Here is a 22,166-nt window from a genome sequence, read left to right on the forward strand (position 1 = left end):
ACATTCCTCATCTTTATAGCATTGTGTGGTGCCTAGCTAGAATTGATGAAACTTCTGACCCAAAAAAAATCCCTGTACTGCACCCAACGAAGTTCTTCTAGTGGTAAGGAGAATGCAAAGTTGATTTACTGCTTAACAGTAGATTCGTCAATTTGTGTATGAGATAATGAGCATCAGCCCCTGCAAGAGGAAATTTTCTTCCTCATCTTCCCTTTAAATTGGAAACCATCTCCCACTTATATTGACCTTCATGCCATATGATATAAGTACCCCAAAATTATACGGATGTCATGTGATTTGTCCTCGACTCCGAGGATGGAAAATTGTTTTGTTTTAAAACCTGATGTAGCAAAAGCTCGCACCATAGAGTTCTTATTTGAAAATTGCCACACGTGTTTGCACGTGTTTGCAGATAAAAAAGTTCTGTATCCTAGTTTTCCAAGATAGGTGATTGAATCATGTCATATCTCACTGTCGATACAGAAATATTCATGCAAACAAGTTTTTTCCTCACTCTTAACACCTATAATACAATATTGTCAAAGCCTCTATCAACAGATTCCTTTCCACATGTAAATGAGAAGTTGAAAAGGAAGCTGCTTCTCAGGAGAGAAGACATGGTAAATGTATATCCCCTGGCCCAAAGAAAGCAGTTAGAAACCTTTACATGGCAGTAATTATCATGCTCCATTATCCAAATAAAAAAACAACGAAGACATGCTTTTAGATGAAAAAGGAAACAGTATAGAGTTGTTGCAGTAGTAGATAGTAGTTATTAGCGACAACGGTGCTTTTAGATGAATAAGAAATCAGTAGAGACCAATAACATACTACCAAACTAAATTCTGAACAGAATTGCACTGAATACTTTCAATTCATGAAAATAAGAAGGGTAAGTAAAATGGAGCCAATACCTCATCTTTTGAAAGCGAAGAAAGTAATGGAATGAGAATTGTGACATCCTGAAACGAGACAAGTATGAGCATTTAGTACACTAATACCAGATAAATGCTACAGCAATACAAAAACACTTGCATATAGTATAAAAGGAATAGTTAAATAAAGAGAGTACATACTCCCAAAAAGAAAGAAACCACTCAAATTACAAGAGGGGGAACATGATAACCTTCAGTTTTGTATCATACAAATGTTTAACAGAAGCAATTAGGTCAGCTGAAGGTGTTGATTCTTCAGTCATGAGTTGTAATACCTTAAAAGGGAAAACAAATAAGACTCCTTGTGAAAATCTGAAGAAATAAAAAGTTACATGAAAACATAAACTTGTAAGAAAATGTACCAGCGTTATGAGGTTTTCACTTCCTTCAGGGGGTTCGGAAATCATCTGCAGCAGTTTGGGATCTGATGGCCCTAAGGTCCTTATAAGACCAGGAATATGTCGATGTATAGACTGCAAGGTTTGATAGACAACGTAAATAATTGCCTAGGCGTTACAAATTCATATTGAGAAATGTAATCATAACTGAGGTCCCTCTATTATCGATTACATTATCAGAATGGAAACATCGTATGTTTCTCCAATAAATGAAAAGATCTGAATACCACATGCTTTTCCTCAGCACAGATTGATACAGTAGCAGCCAATTGTGCCATTAAATCCATGAAATGAGATCATTCAAACTGGACATGTTGATAATGAGATATGTGTTTCCTTTATGTGTCAATAAAATTTTCCAAGTAATGCAACAACATATACAGGACCATAAACCATATATATACACAAAAGAACAGTTACCTGTCTGACAACCTTCGGTGCCCGTCCATAAACATCGAACACAAGATGAAGGAGACTAGGCTTCTGTTAGAGAAAAGCTCATAGCTAGTATGAAGAGCCTCAAAAGTTAATGAAGACACTAAGAATAGAAATGTTGACCTTTGTGCAAAGAGCGAAGAACAAAGAAGTTTGTCGCTGGGCATGAAGCAAAGGCGTAGTTGGAACACTATGCGGAGACAATGGTTTATCCTTTATAGTCTCACTTTCTGAAGGTCTAATATCAGAATTATGAGCATGACTGACAGAAGTTTCCTGGATACCTGTCTGAGAAAATGTACATAACTTGAAATAGTGAAGCAAATAATAATTAAATAAAAAAATGGCTCCACTAGGTAACCCAACTATATTTTAAATTTGATATATTAAGACACAGCATTATCTAATCTGAGAAGCATAGGCATTAAGATGACACTGGTAATGTAAAAGTCATTTGCAAGAGCATCATTCTTGATGTTTTCCCCTCCCGTTGTAGTTCTACGAAGGTTAATGAGTACTTAAACATGGAACAAAATCAATAATTATTAGATGTTCAAAAAGACTGCACAAGCTGCATACAAAGGACACTGAAAAGATATCTTGTCCAAAGTGTAGAAACTATTCACGAACATCCATAATATCCTGTGAACTTCCTCTTTAGACCACTTGTCTAGAAGAATCAATATACCTAGGATCTACAGGTTTAACTCTCCGTAAAATATATGCTATACTGCAGTAAATCCTACTATCAAAAGCATTGATGCCAAATCAAAATTGTTCGCCTCCTCATGGCACCTAATTCCAAATATCTTCTCAGAGATTTATTTGAATGGTATAATAGGTAAACAGAGGGGATCTTTGAGTTTGAATATGAACAATATTTAGACGTCCAAATTTTAAACCAATTTTTTAAGCCATAAAATTTGTGATACCAACACTAGGGCAAAAAAGGAAAAAGATTCTTTAAATAAAAATGAAGTTTAAAAAATAATAAGTTCTTCAGATAAAAACGAAGAGCAACTATAAAAATAATACTGTTCGGAGACAGGAAAAATTATATTACTTCTTTCATTTGTTCACTGGATGCCGGATGTTGGGTCTCTGCTTCAGAAACATGCTGATCAACAACTGAAAACAACATGCTTTGAGCAAATTTCTCAATTCTTTCTGAAGCATAAGGTAAAAGAAAGAGTTTGTTTGCCACCTGAACAAAGTTTAGAAAAAGAAGAGCAAAATTAGGAAGAAAGCAAAATGAAACAATATGGAGCAAGCAGTAGAAAAGAAAAAAAAACAACCAGTTTGGTAAAAGGCCTGCCAGTAAGCCCATTATTAAAAATCATGTACCAAATAATGGTTTTAGGGAACATTAACACAAAGAAAAGAGAAAATAGTAATAAGAAAATTTTAACTAAAGAGTAAGTGTGTGCATACCAATCTGATAGCTTTTGCTCTAACTTCATCATGAGAATGAACTGAACACTGCAGAACAAAATAAGTTGACGGGATTAAAAGCATTCATCTACATGCAGAAATAAGGGAAAAGAAAATATCAAGGAAAGCAGATATTTTGGAAAAAAAAGGACACATCTTTAGCAACAGCGCACAAGTTGTTAGACCACAATATAAGTAAATGAAGTCACATACAACAATTCAAACTTGAGTTTCATCAATTAGAATGTACAAATAGCTAAAGGTGGCGATAACTAGCATTCCGTGAATTATGCAGGTGAACTTTACTAAAATAACTGACTAGATACTTTTAGAAGTATACTTTCATCAATTAGAATGTACAAATAGCTAAAGGTGGCGATAACTAGCATTCCGTGAATTATGCAGGTGAACTTTACTAAAATAACTGACTAGATATTTTTAGAAGTATACTATCCATGAAAAGATGAATTATGAGGCATGATGTAATAGATTTGTTACTTTATTCAGGGTACAAACATTACCTTCAAAGCTATATCTAAGCAAGTCTGACGATAAACTGGCCTTCCTAATATTAGGCTCCATAGAGCACCAAGTCCTTGAGAGACACGGTCACCATCACAAGCATCCTTGTGGTTCTCATAACCATGCGACTGACACAAGTCCTCTAGCATTTTGAATGCAGATTCAGTCAAAAAGGGAGCTTCACCAAGAAGTCTGCTAAATGACTTATCTGAAGCCGGCAAGGAATCCAACAAGGCTTTTGCCTGCCAAAAGAACATTTACACAGATTGGATAAAACAGAAGGAAAGAAACAGTAATAACACACCAACCACTGAATAAATACAGGACTTACAACAGCGAGAAGAAATTTCTCATAATTATTAGTTTCCAAGGGAGAATGTCCATCTAAGTTGGAGACTGTCACAGCATACAAATGATACAGAACATGCATTGAAAGGTCATGCCCCTGAAAAATAACAGAAATTAGAGGATGTCAATATTTGACGAAGGTATAAACACAGCGCGTGTGTGAAGAGAATTTATTTACATTTTTTCTCCTAGGCTTTACTGTGCCTCTGAGAAAAAGAAACCCCAGGACAAATTAGTACACATTCACTCCAGTGAGATACTTTCTTCATCTCCGAGAAGCTTTGTTAATCTGTTACTTTCTTATATTGCAGAAGGATTCCTTAAAGAGTCCAAGCAACCTCTTTAGCACATGTGCCAGGGGGTTGAAAGGTACTGATTACATATTTCAACCTATAAATTCATTTGCAACTAATACAATGTCCTACATTTAAACCCAAAAAAATTATATTTCACTTCCTATACCTATACTATAAATTTGATTCTTTTTTTACTTTGTTCTAAGTTTGATCATACACATATAGATATTGTTAGAATATAATACTTAGGCTGAATATCAGAAAACACCCCTTAAACCTCCCATAACTTTCAAAATATCATAAAATCCCCCTTGTGTTTAAGTGTTATCAGAAAACCTCCTTTAACTATAAGATTTTATTTAAAAAAATCCCCCTAAAAGCATCAACCACAATTTTTCACATGGCTGGGTAAAATTACGCAAGGGAATGTATTTTTAAGAAAAATTATGGTTTACACTTTTAGGGGGTTTTGAAAATCTTAAAACTAAAGGTGGCTTTCTGATATTTTGAAAGTTATGGAAGGTTCGTCCAAAGTTAGGGGGGTTTCTAATATTAAGCCTAAAATTTATAATCCTCAACCCTCACCAAAACTTCACAGTTTATAATCCTCAACCCTCACCAAAACTTCACAGTTCACAGTTTTGGTGTAGTGGCATGGTCCTTTGGCATGGTATCCAAGTAACACAAAGAAAAGAGATGTACCTCTCTACGATGGTAATCCAGAACGATGTGTTTCCGGAAGAATGTCACAAGGTCATCATCTGCATCACTCTGAAATTGAGAAGAAAGACAAAAACATTCATTAAGTACAAGAAGAATAACGTAAGCCAAGAAGCCGTGACTGTAAATCCCTCTTCAAAGTTCACATTGACTACAAGATACCTGGGTTCATGCAAATACAGGTAACATTTTGAAGAATGGAATTTTTAAAAGAAATTATAATAGTACTTTAATGAAAAATTTTGAGTTTTCTAACAAAGCATGCGTACCGATCAATCATAAATAGCTTATCATGTAAAAACCATGAGATCGCATAGCACAGAACTAAGCGTTGGCCCTATAACTATCTTTATTTTCCTAATTTCTTTCTTTCATCTTGGCTGTCTAGAAGCCTAAAACCCGCCACACATAAAGGCCTGGCCCCACAACAGCAGATGGGATTGGGTCATAAGAAGTCCCTAACTCAAGTTTAGATTGTGAGCTTCAATAAATAAATACAGTAATCTAACGACACGAGAAATATTGAGTTTGCTTTAACATACACGTGAAAAGTAACATATCAAAGAACAAAGCATTTAGTGAATATATATAATATATATATATATATAATATATATATAGTATATATATAGCTATAATATATATATATATTAAGAGCAGAGAGAGAGAGGGCAAACTCTGTGTAAACTTAATGTGCGATAGCCAACAAAAAGTTTATCTCACCAAACCTTTTTAGCACTCTATTGCCTAGGGATCCGATGCATGATTTGAAAAGGTTTTTTATATTAATATATGAGTGGCTAGGAAGTTTGTGAGCATCAACTTAAAGTTGAAGGAAGTCTCTGCTCTCTCTCTCATCTCGTTCTTCTCTCTCTCTCTATATATATATATATATATATAATAATATATATAATATTATATATATGCAATATTTGAACATATAAGAGGTAAGAAGTATATGAAAACTATATTTCTTTGTGGACTTTGTGTAACACTCTATTCATCTGATTATGTCAAAAAAGGAACACGCCTTTGTCTGTACGTTCGTGGTTCAATGCTACAGGGGCATATTTTTTTGGGACTGTAGCACTGTTTTAATTGATCAAAGAGTGAGAGGGCCTTATTCTAAATTCGGGGACGCGTTTACTAGCATTGTGTTAAATTTATGCTTGGTACAAAGCATACCTATTTCTCTCATATATATATATATGAGCAATATGGAGGAACTTGGTACCAAGCATAAATTTTGGTGCTTGATTAGGAATATATACTAAAACCTATATATATTATATGATATAACTATACTATATAACTAGTATACTATATACTATACCGTCCGACACGCGATAGAGAGAGAGAGGGAAACTTGGTACTTAAGTGATACGCAAAAAAAGTTATCCACCAAACTTCTTAGCCCCTCATATTCCTACCGGAATCCTTGCAATTATTTTGAAAAGGTTTTTTAAAAAAAAACTTTTTAATTATTATATAGTGCTAAAGTTTGGTGACATCAACTTACACTTGATAAGAGCTCTCCTCTCCCAATCCTCTCTTTCTCTCTCTCTCATCTCGTAGTATATATACTACTATATATACTAATATCCACTATACCTATATATATTATCATATAGCATATATATATGAACATATAGAGTACACCTAACGCTAGTATGCAAAACCTATATTCTCTCTGTGACTTTGTGTAAGCACTCTAATTCATCTGATTATGTCAAAAAAGAAACGCCTTCTGTCTGTCCCCGTTCGTCGGTCAACTGCTAAGGGGCATATTTTTCTTGGCACCTGTACTACTGTCTCCAAGTGATCAAGATCGAGAGGGCTATTCTAAATTCGGCCGGACCCGTTTACTAGCATTTTAAATGTTCATCGCTTGCGCCGTACATACAGCATACGCCTATTTCTCTCATATTATATAAGGTATAGACAATAATGGGAACTTGTTACCCGAAGCATAAAGTTTTGGTGCTTGATAGCAGGTAGTTCTTTCAAATCTATCATCCACATGGGGGCCTACCATGGGGGTTGAACGAGTGGATAGGATATGGAACCATCACTACTAAGCACAAAATTTATGCTTTGGTACTGAACAAACAAAGGTTATATATATACCCCTATATAATATAATCATAAAAGTATATATATATGGATTACTACTATACGGAGAAGACGACGAGAGAGAGAGAGGAAAAAAATTGGTATCTGGTACCAAGCACAAATTTGTTCTTGTAGGGTAGGTTCCTTAATTCTTTATCACTCTGTCAAATTCTCAACCACATCCTCAAACCCATGCGATGTGAAATAAGTGGAGGGGAATATGTCACCTCAATACCAAGCACAAACTTGTGCTTAGTACCAAGCATACCCCATTTTTCTCATAATATAGGTATACTATATATATATTGTATAGTATAATATATAATTATATATAATATAGCTATAATATATATAATGTATATATTATGATACCCACCCTGGGTGTTAACTAAGTTAGTGCTACACATGACCCTGTAAAAACACATCTGTTTGCCATCTATTTTGTAAATGCAACATTAATTGGTAATCCACATGTCATTCAAATAATAATGTGGAGTGCAAAAAAGAACGTTCTAACCAAAATTTCTATCTAGTAATCAATAACCAAAAATAAACGACTTTTGAAATATACAGCATTTAAGACCATTCATCTTCTAGGCCATTAAGAATTGTATATAATAAAAATATCTATCTACTTGATTTTTTTACTATATAATTTGAATGCATAGATCATAATGTGAACAGTGGTGGATCGTTTAATATCCACGGGTCATTACATGTTTTTCGCGGTTGTGTTGCTTAGGTTTACTGAAACATATATTACTATATATATATGTATATGTAGTATATTTTAGTGTATACTATACGTATAGTTATACATATATATATACACCCTAATATATAGCTATATTATTAAACACACACACACACAGAGAGAGAGAAAGATCATCAATTCTCTTTAAATCCTTCCCTGTTTCAAAATTTAACACAAAAAATTTAACGTTGTTTTGTGTTAAATTTAAGAAGATTGATGAGGTTGCTGCAGATGAGAGATAGGTAGAAAACTAGAATGCAAATAGTCCAACTACTTTACTTAATTATAAGTCAATTCAGATTCAGTATAACCTGACATGACCTAAATGCCAGACTATAAAAGGACACCAGGTCAAAGCTTACTGATTAGCTACTTTGACCTATTTAAGATTTATAAGCTTCTTATCTCAGCAAAAGCTCTTATGGTTCACAATGACATGGGGAAGATATGCACGTTGCAAAGGACAAAAGCGACAGCATAAGGGATAGAGACTCTGCAACAAGACACTAGTGGCACATGAAAACCTGGTACAGGGTTTAACCCTCCCACCCACTGCCCCACACACCTCCCCAAAGAAGAAAAGGAAAATTGAAAAAGAGAAATGGAAAAAGAATATATCTCCTCCTCTTTTGCCTTTCCCTGTCTGTCTTGTTTCCTTCACAGCCTGAAAGGGATAGGAACAGACTTAAAATTTGAGCTTATCTAGGACATGGGTTTAAACAAACTTATTTCTTATCTTGATATTTGTTAATATGAACCAACTTGAACTTTAAGCTTAATAAACAGACTCTAGACCTGATTTGTATCCAGGCAAAAACTTCAAAAATTAGTGTAGAGATGCTTCTGGATAGTATGATAGTTTAAAACTAATTATCGACTGCAATGTCATGTGGTTCATGAATAGTGTGATAACAGAAACCAACAAGATGAATTTAGCAGAAAATTAAGATGGATCTTTTACACAGCAAAGATAAGGTGAGAAAGGACTACCAAGGAATGAGCAGTGTTTTACATATCTGCAGGCATAAGTGGATACACCACTAACTAGAAAAAATACCAATACCTGAGCAACAAGACGAGCAAGTATCGAAAGACATGATGGACTACGGCCAGATGTTTGAATTTGTTTGTAGTCAATAAGCCTCGTCATTGCCAATTGGCAAAGTGCCTTTTTCTGCTCATTTGTCTGCTCGACATAAAGGGGAGCCATAGGAAGATCATGACTAACATCTTCAGAGCTCAGTGTCATATCAGGTTCCAACATGTTATCATAATCGCCTTCATTTTCACTAATCTCTAAAGATGTGGTTGACTCCTGTTCAACAGAATGCACTGGAGAAAGTACTAAATCAGAAGGCAGTTGGCCTTCTAAAGATGAATCTTTTTCCACGATCTCATTGATGCTCTCTAAATTGTCTCCGGATATTTGCTGCTCAGCCGCTTGATCAATCAACTTCTCAGAGAATTCCAGTACAGCGTTAGATGTCGGAGCACTTTCGATCGTTTGAACCCCTAAATTAGTAGTTTGAGCCCCGGAAGTGGTAGGTCTGTTTGAAGAATCAAGCAGCCCTTGTATATCATTAATGCCAACTGATTTCAATGGAGTAGAGCTTTCACCAACAGGGGCTGCAGACCTACGGGGATCAAGGCGGCGAGGGTCCTAACTAAAGTAATTTAGTATCAGTTGTAGGCATTATACAATATACATATCTAAAACCTTGGCAAATAGCATAAAATCACAAATATAATTAAGACCAAATAGGCAGAGAAATTTGTCTAAGCCACCTTACCCTTCTTGGGTCCCGCTTAACGTCATTAACAAGATTAGGGACTGAAGGTATATCATATGCCTGAGTGTTGATTCCATTGGAACTGACTGCTGCAGATACGAGTACAGAAGGTAAAGGTGAAGACTGACTTGAAGCTGTATTAGGGACAGATGATCCAGCTTGTGAAGTACTGGGAAAAGATGTCTGAGAATTTGGGGGTATGTTTATGGTCCTCCCAGGTGAAACAGGTAGGCTTTTTGGTAAATGTTTCATTGTCTCTATCACTATGTCTGCCAAAAGCTCTGGATGAATTTGTGAGAGAAGAAGGTCAAGGGATGGAACACCTTTATCTCCTTCTGCAAGTAAAGCACCAATTACTTACAGGAGGCGAGTTCAAAGATGAATTGTCAATGGCATCATTGGTATCCTGCACATCAGAAGCCCCTTTAACGGGCAGAATGGGGACTTCATCTGCATTTAGTCGTGGCCTCCTGGAGGGCATCTCATCAGAAACAGCAGAAGCATCTGCAGAATCTACTAATGGTCTTGACCTTATAAGATTGACAGGGGCGGAAAATTGGCTGCTCGGTAGATCAACCTGGTGGAATAAATCAGAATAGCAAGAAATCTCAAAGTCCAAAACTGTCAGTACAAAATATTTATTTTAGAAAAAAGCTGATAAGCACCAAGATATATTTACCTTGTCCAGTCGAGTATCATGGGGGTTGCCTTCAATAGCTCTGTAAATTTTCTCCATTCGTCGAATAAAACTTTTAGTAGCATCTCCAGGGTACTTGTCTAGTAACACCGTCAACAACTCGTCCCTTGACTAAACAAACAAAAACATCAGCATCAGATGATGAAAATCCTTAAGGACTTGCTAAATTTGATCAGCAGAAATGTATCTGGCCGAAGTTAGGCCATACGAAAATATAGTTCCTGGAACCAATGCCTCAAGCCTAAAGCAAACACCCCAAACATGAAAATGAAGCTTAAACAAGAAACAGAGAAAGTGATCTGCATTGGACAATTGTCCTTTGCCCATCAAGTCTATGATTAACAGAATGTCAAAAGTGAAGTAAAACTTCCCATTTAAGTCTAGAAGAAGATGCATAATGAAAGAAAATATGATGGTTTGTACACAATCGACACGGGTAGCTTAGAGGTATATGGCCAAGCGGCAGCATTGCTGCTTATATTGCATCAAGCTCTTGCAAACCTGTGTTATACATGGGTGGATATAGTCTCTAAGGATAACAAGCATAACTTCCTTGTGAATAAAGGAGGTTCTTACGTAAATAATGTGGGCAAAGGAGAATACTTACCTATTCCACATAACTGGTGCCACAGTGGTAAAAAGGTTTATCATAAGATCATAATATGTACAGAAACAATGAAGGTGAATCAAAATGGTAATTTTCTCTTTTTCTTTTCTTTGTCATAACCAAAACCAAAAGTTAAGCCAGAAGGGACATTCATATGTGCTATTTTCCCAATTGCAGTCCATGAGTTTCCTAGATCTTCTAAATTATGTAACCATCATTTCAAACATTCCTTATATATAAATTATTTTTTTACTTTTAATTTATTTAAACAATTTTCTTTTATTTAATTCATTTCTCTTGGCTGAAGTGTGGGGTATTAAAGCCAGAATCAAGATTGATATTTACCCAAATAAAGGCAACCTGCTAACAGTACCACAAATACTATTTCTCTGCTAAGAAATAACTTGGACTGTTTGATGCAACTCGAATGAATGAAGGGACTAAAAATGAAATACGAAGAGCTTACTCTGTAAAATTATGAAAATTTAAGGGTTTATTATTATTTTTAACTTTAGCTGAACTTCTAAAGATAGAAGCTTAAAAAATCTGACAAATATATCTTATCAATAATTTAAGGTTTTAAGCAATGGATTTGACAAGTTCTCAAGTGATGTAGTCAATGTAACAGTCCGAAACTTTTTACCACCATAGTCCTCAATAAAATTTCAAAACAATAAAAAGTATGGACAAAGTTGCAGGGGAACTGATCTAAAGCATATAATATAGGCACACGTACCCAATTATTTCAGTTAATTGTATAGATGAACAAGTAATATGAAAACTTGATAATTGTGGACACGGGAAAGAAATATTAAAATGTCGTTCAAGAACATGATCGAAGGAAGCAACATTACTTACCTCAAACTTAGATGCATGTCTGCACCTTAGAAGTCCTAAAAGAGCAATCCTTACAGCATACTGGATACTTGCAGCACGACCGCCCGTTGAAGTTTGAAAGTTAGGGTCAAAATCAAGCAATATAGACAGAATATGATTGTAGTGGACTGGTCTTTTCTTGGCAATGGATGCAAGACTGTCAACCAGAAAAGAATTACAAATGATCAAAGGAATGTCTGAGAAACTTGACACATATTTCAACATGTCCATATAAATTTATTTATTTATTTTGGGAAAGATAATTAGAAATTTTTTTTTGGGAAAGATGAGCAGTCAATTGATGCACAACAAGGGGCAAAAGGTACTTGGTAAGATGATATTTAACACAAATCTAAATTAAAAATCAGGAAAAATGAGAACATATCTTATATCAAGTATAAAGTATGCTTGATTATAGAAAAATAAAAAGCAATAAAATAAGGATCATTCATTGGCATTTGAAACTGGATAGAAGTAAGATGGTGTCAATAAGAATCTCTGGAAATAAGAGAACTGTTGGATTGAATTATTTTACAAAACACAAACTCTTCCAACAAACACAAAAGTAGCCATATTGTTGGTTTTGAATTTAACAGGGATGGAGAATAGGTGAATGAAAGTTTTAATCAAAGTTATCAACATCCTAAATGTTGCATTGATAGGAAGTGTTCCCGTGAGAAGGTATGATTCATGTATGATGAGCTTGGTACCAGGTATGATTCATGTATGATGAGCTTGGTACCATAGATCCCCAACTTCATCATGGTTGTACACTTGTACTGTTGTAGATATCTCAATTACAGCACAAATAGGTGTAGTTTAAAAGTGGTGTGTCTGCTCAACTGAATATGGAAATTGTTCTAAAATCAAAGATCTCGTTCAGGGTTTATCATTGATAGGGGACTATATTACATGGGTACTTCTATCATAAAGCCGTACCCACAACCAACATGTACCGAACACGAACACGGGACACTCCTTTGACTACCCATATTGGACACCAACGCTCCTTGGACGCTCTTTGAGTATACACAAATGTCATTCAAATGTGTACTTAGTTATAAAATACGTGTTTTAATTTAAAACACTCATCATACACTTCTTGGACATTTATCATACAACTCACGTTCATTTCCTGAAACTCATGGGACGGGTTCAATTCAGTCCATAGACTTCATACCCAATTCAGACTATGACTTTGAATTTTGCGTATCTTGTTCAAATGAGCGATATTCCAATTTATAATCTATTCGATAAAAGAAATATTAAAATGTCATGGGAATTTTAATTCTCATAACATGTGAACGAAAAAAGTATTGATCTTGTGAAAATGTCATGGGAATTATATGTTAAAATGTTCAATACCGTGCATTTTACAAACTTGCAGTGTCCCATATCTCTACATTCAACCGTACCACATCTATGCAACTTAATGGGAGAATATGCCAATAGCTAAAGATTGCTATAATTAACAGCATCACCTCAGACTCCACAGATAACATACCAATGCATAAAGTAATGCCTACGATCTGCTTCAAGAGATGACCTTCTTCAACTTAAAATTTAGGGTTTTTACATGAAAACCATCTTAATTTTACTCTAAATTACAACTTACCGCATTTATTTATTATTTTTTATGAAAACCACCTGCATTTGCTTACATCTTCTCAATGTCATACGTTTTCCATTATTCAGTCCAAAAAAATTAAAAATACACATTTTACCCCTCTTCTCTGTCCACCTTCCCCTCCTCTCTCCCCCTCGCCATCCTCCTCCACCTCCTCCCTTCCCTCTCCTCTCCGTCTCATCTTCTTCCTCCACCTCCTCCACCATATCCTCCATCTCTAGGATTTCTCCAAACCCTAATTCTCACTTTTCTCCTCCTCCACCAATGGCCCCTTCTACCTCCACGTACCCTTCTCCCCTTCCCCTCTCCCCTCACCCTCCTCCATTCTCACCTCCTTCACCTCCTTTCTCTCCTCCTCCTTCCCCTCCTCCCTCTCCACTATCATCGCTGACCTCCTCCCCTCCTCTCTCGCAACTGATCCCACCAACCTCCCTCCCCATCTCCCCTTCATCTCCTCCTCTCCTTTTTTTCTCTTGAATTAGACTGAGGGATATAATAGTAACTTTAGATTATTTTTTTAAGCAGAAAATATTAAAAGTGTAACATTGAGAAGATGTAAGCAAATGTAGGTGACTTTCATCAAAAATAAAAAAATAAAGGTGGTAAGCTGCAATTTGGAGTAAAATTAAAGTGGTTTTCATGTAAAAACCCTAAAACTTAAGCATGGAAGCCAATATTACGCTCCTAGTTATAAATTAAAGGTCAGAAGACTAAAGAAAAAGAAAAAGAAAAAGATTGGGTACAAGAGGAATAAACCCAAGAGTAATGGCCAAAAGAGGGGGGAAATGAATATATAATTTTAAGAAGGTAGAAAATAGAAAATATTGGGGTCATGTAAGAAAGAAGAAGAAAGAGAGAGAGAAGAAAATTTGATGCCTTAAATAAGAAGACTTGTAGTTGTGGTAATATCAGCAAGGGGAAATGACGAGGAGCATAGGCTTTTAAAGGAATGTTGTGGCCTTGTACGTTATAAGATAAATAATAATAAATAATAATAATATAATGTAATAAATGAGGTAAAGTATGTTATACATTATCCGTGCTCCACACGTATAACTGTTGTTCAACAAAATGAACATAAAACGATATAATAAACGCCACTTTCTGAGATGATGTGCCTCTAATTTATGACAAGAATTTGTTATAACGAACCTGTCAAGTTACATATCTTAGGAGAGGCAATACTTTTGAGACTATTAAAAAAGGAAGGGGGAACATGTCTTATACACACAAATGCTTATAATAATAAGGTAATTGAATGAAACTTGGATTGTTGGAAGTTAAAATTAACAGGAAAATAGTGCAAGCCATCATCGTCTAAAGAGAAAGGGAGAAACATATCTTAAAGGAGTTCAAGTCTCACCAGTTGATGACAGTTACAACAAGAGAAGTACTTAGAGTATGGGCAGATTGCAGTATATCCAAAAAAAGATTAAGAATTTTATTCGCTTCATATGCCAACATGGTTGGGTTTAATGTCGGATGACCATGAACTAACCACGTTATGCTGAAATTAAATCCCTTTCCTGCAAAGGATGTGCAGATACAAATCTTAGATCAACCAAAAACTGCATTAATCATAAGCAACTAAAGTATAAATCCTGAAAAGTGTGTAACATACCTTCTTCCCCATTATTTACATCAGATGTGTACAACAGAAAACAATTTTGTAGAAATTTTGCTGCCAGCACCTTTGATCCAGTAGAACAAGGCTACGGAATAAGTTTCAGAAACGAGGTCAGATTAGATAGTGTTGACCTCAAAGTATAACAAACTTTTACCAGTTCCTTCAAACTACTAGCTGTGCTTGCACAACTTAGTGGTACAAGATGCTATAACAATTCTTAAAAGAAATTGCCAAAAATAAAGATAGAAAATGGAGAGGCAACAAGTACGTGAAAGTGTAGGACATTCAATGGAACAAAACTAGAAAATATATCACATCTGCACCACTCCTACAACCTTAATGAGCAGATTTTGGATAACCTGTTCCCTCTATCCCATTTTTGACAAATATGCCTCATCTCCCATTTGTGATCTTGTACAAGCATTAAGTGCATCACTGATCTTTGTATATCATAGGAGTTATGATAACTCATTGAACAGAAGTTATTGTACCTCCATTTGGATCTAGAAAAAGCTTAACAAAAATAGAGAAAAGAATATGCCTCTGTATAGCACATACTTCAAGCAAACAAAGTGTACATTAGATTATAACCCATTTGTTAATTACAACAAATGAACCAACAGAAGCACAGGCAAAAGGACAAATCCATTCAGGATGTCAAGAAGAAAGACAAATGGCCTCGAAAGCCAAAACCTACCTCCAATATACTTCTAACTGCATCCTTGAACTGCAACATCCAGGACCACATTTCTTCCAACCATCCCTCGACCTTATTAGAATTGCGGAGCTGCATCAGAAAAATTAAAAGAAATTTATTAATCACACAAATTCCCAAACTACTACCAAGATCCAAATTGACAACGAGGATGCTAAAATTCAAAGAAGAATGATCCTTAAAATAGCAATGCTTGATTAAAAAAATTTAGGATCGCCTTTATCCAAACTTTGAGTAAACTTCATAAATCTTTTGAATCTAGTGAACTATTTAGTATTTTTTTATTTCAAGAGAGAGTAAGATAGAACAAGGAAGATTAAACATGGCAAAAACGAGAGGCCTTTGTATCAGACACGCTAGACACACTAAGCCTTATCGCTTTCCAAAGAACTAAGAAATTTGCACCAAGAAACAAAGTCAGCTTTGGAGGGTTCATAAGGTTGTGTCTCAGACACAAAAAATATAACATGATTCCTTGAAAAATGCTGCTTTAACATAATTATCTCCCAAACATATGACAGGCATCGAAGGACTTGTATGAGATACAACATTTGAATATAATCTTCTAGTTTAAGATTAGAATCTGTAAGTGTTAAAGAAAATGTCAATTTATCTTTCTTTCTAGACTGGAAGAATCGTGACTAGTTATAAACAAATCATCCAATCACGATGTGTGCAGTACATAGACCAATGTATGTGCATGTGTATGTGTATGTGAGCTATGTCTTTGTACATAGACCAATGTATGTGCATGTGTATGTGTATGTGAGTCTATGCCTTTCTCCCATTATCCCTATTTCCTAGTTTTGAGGACATTTCATGTTGATTTGTCCATGTGGTATAGAATCCATCTCTGTGTTTCTGGGTATAGGATAAGAATTGAAGGTTCTCAAAAGGAAGGCCATTGCAGAATCATATTTGGCTACCTAAAACTGTTTTTTTCTCATTATTATTGCTAATATTGATCCTCAATATGTTACCTCCGTACTTCTTTTTAAAGCCGTACCTGTACCCAGGACGTACGTATACCTCTACCCACACTGACACTTCCGTAGGCGGTTCTTGAATATACATTTACATTTAATCGGGCATGTAGTCAATTATAAAAAACATGTTTTAATTAACAACACTTGTCATAAACTTCTTGGACGTATATCCTATACTTCTCATCACATGTTAATGAAAAAACAATATCGATCTCATGTAGATTTTTAATCTACACGCACGCACACACGCACATATATATACATATGTGTGTGCACGCACGTATATATGTGTGTGTGCATGTGTGTGTGTATATGAATACATACATACACACATACACACAAATACACATACATATACATACATATATGTATTATATATATACATATAAAAATGAATACACATAAATACATACATACATACACACACACACATATATGTATTATATATACATACATACATGTATTATATATACATATAAATATACATAAATACATACATACATACATATACATACATGTACATATATATATTATATATACATACATACATGTATTATATATACATATAAATATACATACGCGCGCGCACATGTCCACAGACCCTATCTTTTACAAGTTTGTCATGTCTCATACCACTACCCGTGCCGGTACATGTGTCCAAGCAGCATATTCCTCATTTTACTCACTAATGGCACTTAGTTCAATAATCCTTACCATCCCTGCTACAGTTGCTTATCAATTTTACTGATAATACTGAGAAGACATACGCATCTGGTACATAGACTACATAGCTTCCAGGCAACAACATTCAGTATTTCAGAAAGGCAAAATAAGATGCTTCATGTGGCAACAGTCACAGGTTAGCACTGCCAGTTGGTGTAAGCTTCAAGGACAACTCAAAATAGCACTAGGAATTGACCTACCAGAACTTTTAACTATTATAAGAATAACTTTCATGCTTTTCTTCATCAACATCTTGTTTTCAACCAGTACCATATAAAATTCTCCTATCTGTTCCTTCCTTCTGACTAAAGCCAATTCAAATAGAAGATACTGAAACGTTTGAGATTGTTGTTTGCCACACAAGAATTTAGTTGGCACTTGGCAGTTAAAAGAATCTGGGTAATGATTATCGTCAAGGCCTTTGACAGCTGAACCAAACTGCCTTCTTCTAGGTTATTACTATTTATCGTCAGTGATATTTTGGCTGTTATTCATTGCCATCAATATCATATCAAGGTTTATTGCTGGTCTTCACTATGACTTATTGAATTACCTCTCCATGATTACGATATAAAACAATATAGAGATCAAATTTTAGCAGAAACAGATGATAAAAGTTCTATTAAAGGGTCTCTCTCAACTGATGAAGCTACTACTTCATAGAATTACAAATCCATTGCTCAGTTCATTCTTCTCAAAGCACCATTTCAAACACAATCATTTCAAACATAACAGGAAAAAAACAGATTCCCTCCAAACCAAATGTACAAAGGTTACACATAGAACAAAATAAATTAATCCATTAATGAGTACTTGTTCTACAAAAAGCACCTGTAGTGCCATCTTTGTTAAGACAGCGGAAAATAAACTTGTTCCAGTAGTAATTGACTGCCTAACAACAACAGGATCATCATGTTTTAAAAACGACAGCAAGTTCGGCATCAATAAAGACAATTCCTCCATCGCATTCGAACCAATCTCCTTCAATATACTGACAAGAAAAACACAATAGTGAGTTGCATTCAAAAACAAAAAATAAAACATTGATAAATATATAGATTATGAACTACAATTATTGCAGGAAACAGAATTCCTGACTGGAAATGCCCGGATCATTATGTGATTGTCAAGTTGTGAAAGATCTACAACTGAAAATTAGTCAAGCACTTGGAAATAATACAAGACCATATGGGCCTTAAAAAGCATTGATTTTGTGCACAATGTGCTTAGAACTCTATTTCTATGATACCTTATAAGACTTGGAACAAGTGCATCATGCAATAAGGTCCTGGTTAATCAAATGACTGTCCACAAGGCCCATTCATAGCTAAATTTTGACTGAAAAATTCAAGTTTACTTCAATCCGAAATCTAGAGATACCTAGAAAGCTTGCACATCAGATGGAGGATACTACTTCAATATTGGTTACTTAGAAGAGATTAAAAATACTTAAATTGCAGAATTGACCTTAGCTACAAACTTTGAAAAAAAAATAACATCAAGAAAATAGCAGGCTCCTCAAATTAGCAGTCTCCTCCACAGTGAATGCTAATGAATCATTTCACAGCATACTTTTGCTCTCTTCATAACCGAGTGCCTACAGAACTTTGTAATTGCAACCTTGTGGCGCTTTTCTTTTTCTTTTTTCTTTTTTTCCAACAAAGAAAATCACTAGTAAAAAATATGACTAGGATTTTGATTTCCATCAAGAAATAAGAGATGAATAATGTACATAAGTTTTAATCGTTAATATTAGCCTGAACAGGTAACCCTTATGTGGTGGGGAAAGAGATTATGCTTTTTCTGTAAAAATAACATGCTCAAATTTACACAGAAAACTAGGGTTTAAACACCCAAGCAATCACAAAAACAAAACCCTTGTAAGATAGATAGCTTCAAGTTTGTACAGTTATTCCATAGTTGTCAGAGGGATAGGAGTTCGTTAATTATACTCCCATTAAAAAAAGCACTGAATCCCTCCTTCCATCCCAGGAATACCAAACAGTCCATGAAAAGACACCATTGAAGCGCAAAAGATCATGAGTTGAGCTTGAAAGAAACCTTTTTCTATCACCTTCTGATTCGAATAATTTTGGTTTTAAACTTCTTGAGAATTATATCTAGTGTTCTATGATCAATTTCACGGGCTGTGTCTTTAGATATAAGTTGACTTTTATGCTAATTAAAGGCCTCTCATCAACTTCTGAGCACGTCAAGCTTTAATCTGCCTGAGTTTTCAATTGTATTAAAACATAGGTGAACACAGTTACTACCTACTCAGCTTAGCTCGAATCTTAATAGCATTATTTGATAGATTTTGTAATATGCACAATAGTTGACTATATTGTTTCTTTATATTGTTCGACAATGGCAATAAGATTAGAGATTGGATACTTTAAAAAAAACAGGTGAAACATCAGAAAGTGTCAAATTAAACAAGCCAAAGGAATTGAAAAGCTCAAGATAGATTTTAACAAAAATGAGTGTCTAATCAAGAACTCAAGATAACTTCATCCAGTCCAGGGCCTTTTCTGTCTTGTGACATTTAGCATTTGGCATATGCTATGTAATATGCACAGTAGTTAATCGTACTACTTTCTTTATTTTGGTCAACAATAGCAGCTAGATTAAAGATTGATGTTTTGGATAAAAACAGGCAAACATCAAAAGGTGTCATTACACAAGCCAAAGGAATTGAAAAGCCCAAGATAAATCTGAGAAAAGCAGAGTGCCTAATCTTGAACAAGCTCAAGATAACTTGTTCCTGTCAAGGGCCACTTCTGTCAAAACAGATAGCTCTAAAAATGTAGGCTTTTCTATATCATAGGCAATCACAATAACTTATCCTCTAAAAGGGTATCTCAATAAATTATTGCCTTGAATATCAACTATATTCTACAGTGGCCATAGAATTTGACCTTCCTTTTCCCTAGAAACCCAGAACAAACGAGCTCACGACAAATGCTAGACTTCAAATATTGTCATAACAACAATAACTATAATCTCTGAGCGAATTTGCCGCTGGCTGTAAGTAGGAACTGCCCTAACAAAACTTTTTTTTTTGTTTTTTTTTGGGGGTGGGGGGGGGGTGGGGGGTGGGGTGGGGGGGATTGCTCTTTAGGTTTTCTAAATGCATGCCTGGCAATCTCTAAAATCTATTCATCAACCAGTAACCAATGCCAATCAACTAGAAAAGTAAACAAGGAAACTAGAGTTCATCACCTCACCCTAAAGCCCCCAAAATTCCATTGAAGCCTCCAATTCTTCCTTCAATCTCCATTAAATTTCAACAGGATTGTACAGGTAAGCACAGGATTTGACTCTCTTTTCCCCAGACCCAGAACGAACTAGCTCCCAACAAATACTAGTGCTTAAAAAATTTGTCATAATCAGAGCAGCTATAAGCTCTTCAATCGTTTCCGTAAAGCTTGCAGAAAAAAGAACTGATCTTTAGGTTCGTTGATTTAACGACTCCACACCAAGAAACCCTAGATCAATTCTCCCAACAAGTAATCAAACAAATCAACTACAAAAACAAAGGAAGAAAGAAATTAGATGTTGGCATCTCACCCTAAAGCCCTAGAAGTTCCATCGAAGCCGCCAGTTCTATCTTCAACCTCCATTAGATCGTTCAGAGAAGAAAACCTCGTAAACTAAATTCTGCAACCAAAAGAGAAATCAGTTTGACATAAAAATCGCAAGCATTGAGAGTAACCCTAACCCTAATCCAAAACCCAAAGAAGAAGGAAAAAAAACCCTAACGCTGACCTTTGAAGTCGATGGAGTGATTGATGCCCCAGGTGGCCGCCGCTTAAAACCAGAGGGAGAAAAAATGAATATAAATTTGGGAATGAGAATGAGAGGGCGTGGTTTTGTGGAGGTATTATGATTCTAGGGATTTAGCCGGGAAAAGTGGACCCGACCCGAAAGTGTATCAGTTAAATGGGTGGGTATTGGATCCAAAAGAATCCGAACCCGCTATGGAAAATATGGGAATTTTTATGTAGAGAGCACCTCCATGTAAAATCATATCGATACTAATTGCCTAAGAAGCCCCCTTTTATTTTCTATGAGCTTTATTTTCAGATTTCTGAATATACTCTTGTATTTGGAGAAAAAGAAAAATGCCCCAAGTTCAAACTAGATAAAAATCAATAGTGATGCCCTAAACCGGGGAAACTTCAAAATTAAAAAAATAAAAATAAAAAATGTATGTTCCCATATTTCTGCTACAACACTTCTCCATATTCCATGTCATGCATGTTTTGCGTGTACCAGAATACTTGTAGAGAATAAAGAGGACGATATATACGTATCATTACTAATTTTAAAGTTGGTGATTGCATTGATACATTATTCTGATTGTTCTGACGTTTTAACTGTTTCCACTAATATTTTGATTGTTTGGATTGGCATGTTATCATTGATATTGTAACTATTTTCACCGATAATATAGACATTTCTTTTCACTGATATTGTACTCGACATCATGCTTTATTTTACACTAATATATATTGTGCTTTATTTGCACGAATAGTATGCGCTTTCTGCAATGCAACTAAAATGCA

General features: G+C 35.2%; 1 pseudogene; it reads right to left on the bottom strand.

The window, feature by feature from the left end:
• LOC109843781 overlaps positions 1-21,481 on the bottom strand; it is a 31,078-nt pseudogene extending 9,597 nt beyond the window's left edge.

Source organism: Asparagus officinalis, chromosome 5, assembly GCF_001876935.1.
Source record: "Asparagus officinalis chromosome 5, Aspof.V1, whole genome shotgun sequence".
In the NCBI taxonomy this organism is placed as follows: domain Eukaryota; kingdom Viridiplantae; phylum Streptophyta; class Magnoliopsida; order Asparagales; family Asparagaceae; genus Asparagus; species Asparagus officinalis.